General features: G+C 37.7%; 1 long non-coding RNA gene across 1 annotated transcript in view; it reads right to left on the bottom strand.

Moving 5' to 3' along the window:
- Positions 1-1,232: 1,232 nt before the first annotated feature.
- Positions 1,233-7,559, bottom strand: part of LOC112398295 (uncharacterized) — a 6,851-nt gene continuing 524 nt past the window's right edge. Inside the window, exons 2-3 of the long non-coding RNA XR_003002968.1 lie at positions 5,343-5,534; positions 1,233-1,790 (exon numbers count right to left, since the gene is read on the bottom strand). This is a non-coding gene — a long non-coding RNA (uncharacterized LOC112398295). The remainder of the gene's footprint in view (positions 1,791-5,342; positions 5,535-7,559) is intronic.

Genomic DNA, 7,559 nt, shown 5'->3' with positions numbered 1-7,559 from the left:
GGCTTTACCAAATAGGGAGTTATTAAAAAATGTGGTAGATAATATCCTGAGGACCATTATTATTTTAATAGTTTTAAATTATCTGATTAAATCTAAAATGGTAATAATTAATGTGGAGAGAGATTTATAATTATTTTTCCATAACTAAAATTGTTATCATTTAAATTGAAGGCAAAATAACAAAAATATTTTGATGATCCAGAGCTTCGCTGAGAAAATTATTAAAGGATGAGATTCCACAAGAAAAAATGTATGAACTGCAAAAAGCAAAGATAAGGACAAAAAGTCTAGCTTTTATATCAATATAAAAGTAATTATGGGGCTTCCCTGGTGGCGCAGTGGTTGGGAATCCACCTGCCGATGCAGGGGACACGGGTTCGTGCCCCGGTCCAGGAGGATCCCGCATGCCGCGGAGCAGCTGGGCCCGTGAGCCATGGCCACTGAGCCTGCGCGTCCGGAGCCTGTGCTCCACAATGGGAGACGCCACAACAGTGAGAGGCCCGCGTACCGCAAAAAAAAAAAGAAAAAAATAATTATGTGTTATTTGAAAAGTCATTCTAGAAAAATAATTAGTTTTGTCAATATTGCCTCATGAAAACTTAGAACATTTAAGTGGATCAAGTGTAGTAGACATTTGTTAATTCTGGACTATCAAACATGTATCCCTGATTTCCAAAATAAAAAGATAAAAAGGGTAAAAAATAAATACATAAATAAAAAGAGTTAAAAAAAAAGATCTGAATAAATGGAGATTTATCCCACCTTCAATGAAGATTTGATTTTGAAAAGTAACAATCTTCAAATTTTTGATTTCAAATAATTCTCTCAACTCCCAATCAAAACTTTTTAAAAAGTGCCTGACAAGCTGCTTCTAAAATTTACATAGAAAAATAAGTGTGTGTAGACATATAATACAATATCAAAAAGCTCACAAATAGCTTGGACTGGCTCTAGCAGTTATCATAGAACATTGTAATAACAAAGAAAAAACCATGTAAAGGCTAGAGCTGTTGTATGACTTTGGAACAAATAAATAGGTCCTCATATCTATTTAAGATGCAGAATCATGTAATCTGAGAAATCAGCACATTATAGAAACAGCACCTCTAGTCAGTAAAAAATTTTTTAAAATGGTATTGATTCAGTTGGTTATCCACTGAGAACTATAGGTTCTTTGCCTCTTGCAAAGCACACACTCTCACACACACGCACTCACACACACTCTTACACACACACACTTACACACACACACACACACACACCCCTCACTCTCCAGATAAATACCAAAGGTAAAACTCAAAGTTTTAAAATTAGCAGAAAATATAGAAGAATGTTCATGATTTTTTATGGGGAAGTTATTCTTAAATGACACAAAATAAAAACATATATCGATCTACACACACACATATACATATATATAAAATTTGGTAGACTTAACTAAATTAAAAGTTGAAAAATATATCACAATTAAAGTTAAATACAAATGAACTACGTGCAGCTAACATGATAATCTGTATACTACAAGATAATGAGTTCTTGCTAGCCAACTTGAAAAGACAAACCACCACATAGAAAATGGATCTATAATTAATCTATTAATTAACAAATGTGCTGACTTGCAAATGTAAGTTTTTACAATGAATAGCATACCGCAAACAGTAGAATGATAAAAACATACAACTTTAAAATATCAAATTTAGGCTTCGTATGGAGAAGTGGTCATTTTTTATATATTGCTGAGGGTTCTAAATGGGTTCAGCAATGTTGACAGATGATCTGTAGGGTCTGGTCTGCCAGGTGTCACGGCACATGAAAGAGAAAATGAAATTGAAACATCAGAATATTAGTGCAAACTCAACTAAAAGTCAGTGAGTGAAAAATACCTATTCGATAGATATACTTCAAATTCGTGAACTATCATCCAATATCTATTTCAGAGGGATTTTTTTTCGACATTTATCCTAAGAACCACTTGGTAATATTCTCAAAAGACATTTACACAGACATCCCGTTTCGGAAATCATGAAACAATGAGGAAAACTTAAAAGATTCATCCCAAAGAAAGTGAGTAAAGAGAAAACGATAGAGTAATACTATATCATACTCAGCAAGTAAGACATAAAGGGTATATTTACGCGTACTCATATCTAGCGATAAATTAAACATTCTTGAGGGATAAAAAGCAAATGTCGAACTTCCACTTTCCCGTAGGGCAAGTACGGAGCTTGGAAATCATTACTCCTCTCCTCACAAGAAAAAAGCTGAAGAAGCTAAAAGTTGACAACTCTTTTTAGATCTATCAGAGAATTGAGGTCACAGGGAAGACAAAATGGGAGAGACAGGAGAATTCTAGGCATTCCAGACCTCTCAAATGATGGATGATTCCTTTGCTTATCTGATTTTGAAATGTTTCCACCCTGCTAACCGTTATTGAATGCTTCCTCCGTGCCAAGCACTGTGCAAAGCTTTCCCCTGCCCCTTTTTGCCCTCTGTCGACATATTTCCACCTAGGGAAATGCTTATGGAGATTTATTCATTGTCAAATAGTAAGTACAACAGTGTCAGGGGGACAGCTGCTACCATCTGTCTCCCAGTCAAACAGCCATCTCCTCATTCCATATAACATTTGTTGCTGTCCCCATTATTGTGGCTTTTCAAAAACAAATTCTGACAAGTAAATTACTGATACATTACTAACACAATTATGAATGAATGTATTAATATTTATAGAGAAGTGGAAAAATTCCAAGAAAAGATGACCGTGACATAAGTTCTTTTTTGGGGGGAGGAGGGGTCAGTGTAGAAATAATTTTATCTCTGTGAACCAATGAGGATTAAGTCAAGAAATGCTTTGCCTTCTCTTCTTGTTATGGGATAGATTTCTAATATCTCCATTGCTCTCCTTCTTCCATAATTCATCCAGAGGGTTCTTATTTTTTAAACATGAAAGGAGTGTGGGCTTTGTAGTCAGACACACCACTGTTGGAATCCCAGATGAACCACTTAATAGCTACAAGACAAGGCAGTCATCTAACCCACTTTGGGTCACAGGACCCTCATTTCTCAGATGGGTTAAATGGAACGTGAGTCAGGTGATCGTTTTGAGGAGACATTCGTAATACTTAGCTCATAATATTTGCTCTGTCAGTATCCGCTTTTACAAGTTATAATTGTATTATTAGTATTTCTACATCCAATTATGGATTTGGGGACTTGCTTACAGATATTCAGTAAACCCCTTTGTTAACTTACAACCCAGAATCCTCCCATTTAAAGGAAAAAAAGCTCTTATTTTAAATACTTTCATTCTAATTATCTTGACATCATTCATCTTGATGGGGAATTGCTTCATGATTCTATTTCATAAAAGTTTATAAGTGATGATAAAGTCCTAAATGTGCGTTATCCTACAGTTTTCTCTAAAATTGATTTGACATTATATATTTAAAATGATGCATTCTTTAAAGTCTGGGAACCCACCAAAATTAAGAAATTAAGGTCATTTATCAGAACATAAAGTCCAGTATCCTTTCACCTGTGATGGAATCATGGTTAATAAACCTGCTAGGAGAAGAGTTAGAAATTTCAGCATTGAAGAGAATTACTTCATTATATACTTTTGATGTTATTTGTCAAGTTGCCTCAGCCAACCTGTGAAACACACATAAATACAGATCTGATAGGGGTAGTAAAAATACACTTTTATCCTACAAAGACTGACATAAAAGAATAAAATAAATCCCCAAGATATACTGTCAGAAATGTGCAACTCAGAAAAATACAGCAATTTCTTCATAAAGTATATCCGCCTCAACTTGCCTAAACTTTTCTAGACAAAAATCCCATTAAAATTGACCAGAACAAAATGATATTTTAAATCACAAAATAGCATGATAGTATGATTTTAAATGAAAGCTCTCATTGCAACTTTGAAAGAAAGGGAACAGTTTTTTACTGACTTTTTTTTTTAAGACACCAATTTAAATCAAATGGTGTTCTATCGAATTCCACGGGGATATCAGGGAAGAGCCTGAGTAATGAGGTGCTTTAGGTACTAGTAAACTGTATCTCTAAAGCTACATTTTCTTAACACCATACATAAGCTTTTCTTAAGTGAAAAATAGTACAGACACCCAAAACAGACCAAGAATACTGTTGCAAGAGACTTCTCTGGTGGTCCAGTGTTTAAGAGACTCCGTGCTTCCGATTCAGGGGGTGCAGGTTCGATCCCTAGTCAGGGAACTAAAATCCCACATGCTGCGCCATGCCAAAAGATAAAATAAAAATAATAATAATAAAAAAGAATACTGTTGCATACATTAAACAAATATTTTCTTGAAATGCAGCTCCATCCTCTATCATTTTTTACCCTTATATCGATGGCTGATTTGAGGTCTAAACTCTTAAGTCAGTTGATTCAAGACCAAATTGGGGTGTAATCACAAAAGCCAGGAAGCTTTATATCCACAGACAGTATTAGCAAAGGTGGCTAAGTGTGACCCAGAAAAGCGTGTCAGTGATTACAACGGAAGTCATGAGTAAGAACTTGAAATGAGCCAAAGCAAAATTTTTCTCAAACCCACAGAACAATTCTGAGTGCAGTGATATGGTAAGATTAGTAACTAAGAACAAATAATACTAGTAAAATAGCCATACTGAGTAGGTTTCATATCCATTGTCCATTTAGATTTTAGAGTAACCTCGGTTGTGTTTGATTGACGCAATTAAAAATTTAAAGAAAATAAATTTAACTTGAAATTATCTTACTTTCTGTAAAATATAACAATTATTCTATAAAAGACATACATTTGTGATGAATTGGAATTCTAGAGATTCTTCATGTTGCGGCAAAAAATTTAAAGGTATGAAAACATTATGGGTGTGTGTGTGTGTGTGTGTGTGTGTGTGTGTGTGTGTGTGTGTGTGTGTGCTCTTTTTGGAGAACGCTGCTTACAGCACAGAGATTTTCACTATTAAAATCTTCAACGTGAGATTCACCAGGACCAGTCCAAGAAACATCATGTGAGGCCTTGAGATCATTAAAATGGTTTTCAAATAACACAGCTAAAATCCATGTCATTCCACTTTCTAATAGAAAGAATCCCAAACTAACAGAAAATATCCATATGAATGAATAAGCCATAAAGGAAACTGAACATTGTAAATGAGGTTTATCTGAAGAACGTCAAGTTCTCAGCCTCTGTCAAAAAAGTATCAGGACGACAGAAGAAACAAGTTTAACTCCCACCTAAAGCAAGCGTCTGTTCTCTAGCACCAGGAGCACCTTCTGTTTCAGTTTTCCTTGGTAGAAACCTCACTCTGTGCCATGAGGGGCATCTCACCTCAACTCAAGAGCAGATGCCCATGTTGTCCCAGACATAGTCATTCAGCTCTGGATGTGGCATCCTGAGAGAATGCAGCAGAGACAAAGCTTCAGTGAAGAGCTTCACAGCTGATGGGTGGGGGGAACTCCACTGCGAAGAATCACACCGACTTTCTAGAACTGCCAATACGTGTAGGTCATCGGCTGGGTACTGTTTTGGGGACAGAAGAAGTAAAGATGACCCAGACCTGACATCTGCTTCCTAAGTAGCCCCCAGTCCTTGAGTGCAGAACCTGAGAATCACCTCTTCTCAGACCCTCAAAGCCCACCACCCACCAGCATCACTAATATTCCTCAAATCATTCCTTATTTCTGTTCTCACCTGGACTAATGCAACATCCCTCCAGCTTCCAGACTTTCTTGCCCCGGTTATTCCTCAGTGCAAACACACTCATTTCCACGGAGGCATCTTATTCCTCCGAACCCAGTGCCCAGTATTTCCCTTTGATTGGAAGCCCTTATACTGCCAATGCTCCTTCCCTTCTTTACCTACCAAACTTCCACTCACTCCTGAATATTCAGCCTAAAGCCACCTTCTACGTGAAGCTGTACCTGACCAGCTATGTCCACTCAATGATCACGGGGTGCGATAACAGAGCTCATGTAACAGCTGCTGCAGGTGTGGGGGGAGGAAAATCTCCCATTATGTAAACCTTTTGGCAAGGAGTGACCTGGAAACAATCAATCCTAGTCTCCCTGAGACGTGGGGCAGCAGGAGACACAGTTCCTTGGCCCCGGGGGAGCTCAGAAAATGTTTGATGTTGGACAAATGACAGTCTCGTGGGCAGATGTGAAACTGAAATGTCACCAGAACTGCATGGGCAATCTTCGCATCTAAACTTGTTTACGTTACTATTATTCTGACCTGTGTATCCTGACCGGCCATGAGGATCTTCTGTATCTCTGCCGTTTCCACCTTAACTCATGTGTGTCTAACTGAAAATGGGTACTCTTATTCGTTCAACTCATTTCTTTAAGAAAAGCAGTTTTCAAGCATATTTTCCATAATTGCAAGCACTGGATCCCACATCCCATGACCAGCTCTCACTACCAAGGGATGCAGAAGTAAAAGGTGATGAAGACATTCTTAAAACCCAATCACTGGGAATGCTTAAATACCGGTAAAAATATTAACTAAAAGCCTGCCGTAATTGATACACGTTTAGAACAGTATTCCCCCTGAACTTACTTATCTCAAAATTACAGTCTGCATTTCTTTAACACAGTGGGAGAGCACACAAAATAATTGGTCCTGCTACATTATCAAAATACCATGCTAAAGATAAACCTCCAGTCAAAAAGGTAATTAAGACCTAGATCTAAGTATATTCAATTACCTCTCAACACTGCTTTTGTAATTCTGGGAATTCTGCCCTATGAATGAGCTCCAGTTCAGCTTGGATTTTCTCTAACACATTGATATAGGATAGGGGGATGTAGCCATTAGTGGGCACACTCTCAGTTTCTCCCAAACCCTTCAGCGTTCACCACTGCAGCCAGAGCTGCATGGCTCATGGCAGACGAGGAATGATGAGACTCATGCCCACAGAGAGACAGGCAGATTTATAAAAGCAACCACTTCTGTCTACTCAGCTGATGATGGTGTTAGCTGGAAAACAATTACAGTGTCTACATCTTTAATGTGCAAAACTAATGACAAGGAAAGACAGCAGACAGTTGGGAATTGTGTTTGCAAGAAGGGACAGCCAGATTGTTCTGTGCTTCTTAAATCATAACAGGATCGATGAGGGATGAACCTCGAAGGGTTGTCATGATGAAGCTTAAAGTCAGGAAATTTAAATCTCATTTTTATTTATGCCTCTGCTGTTCGTACTTTCAAAGCTATAACCATCAAACAGAGAGAATAATAACTACTGCTCTTTAAAGAGCAAAGGGAAAAACAAGATTTGAAGATTGCTCCAAATACTTCTTAAATCTAAATTTCAACCATTATGTTAGGTTAAGAAAAGAGACAGCAGAAATTCCCTTAAAAAATGCAAACAGGGCTTCCCTGGTGGCGCAGTGGTTGAGAGTCCGCCTGCCGATGCAGGGGACACGAGTTCGTGCCCCGGTCTCGGAGGATTCCACATGCCACGGAGCGGCTGAGGCCACAACAGTGAGAGGCCCGCATACCAAAAAAAAAAAAAAAAAAAAAAAACAAAAAATTTCCCTAGGA

This window comes from Neophocaena asiaeorientalis, unplaced genomic scaffold, assembly GCF_003031525.2.
Source record: "Neophocaena asiaeorientalis asiaeorientalis breed wild unplaced genomic scaffold, Neophocaena_asiaeorientalis_V1.1 scaffold155, whole genome shotgun sequence".
NCBI lineage: Eukaryota > Metazoa > Chordata > Mammalia > Artiodactyla > Phocoenidae > Neophocaena > Neophocaena asiaeorientalis.
Note: the sequence above shows the minus strand (reverse complement) of the source record. Positions and strands in the feature narration are given on the sequence as shown.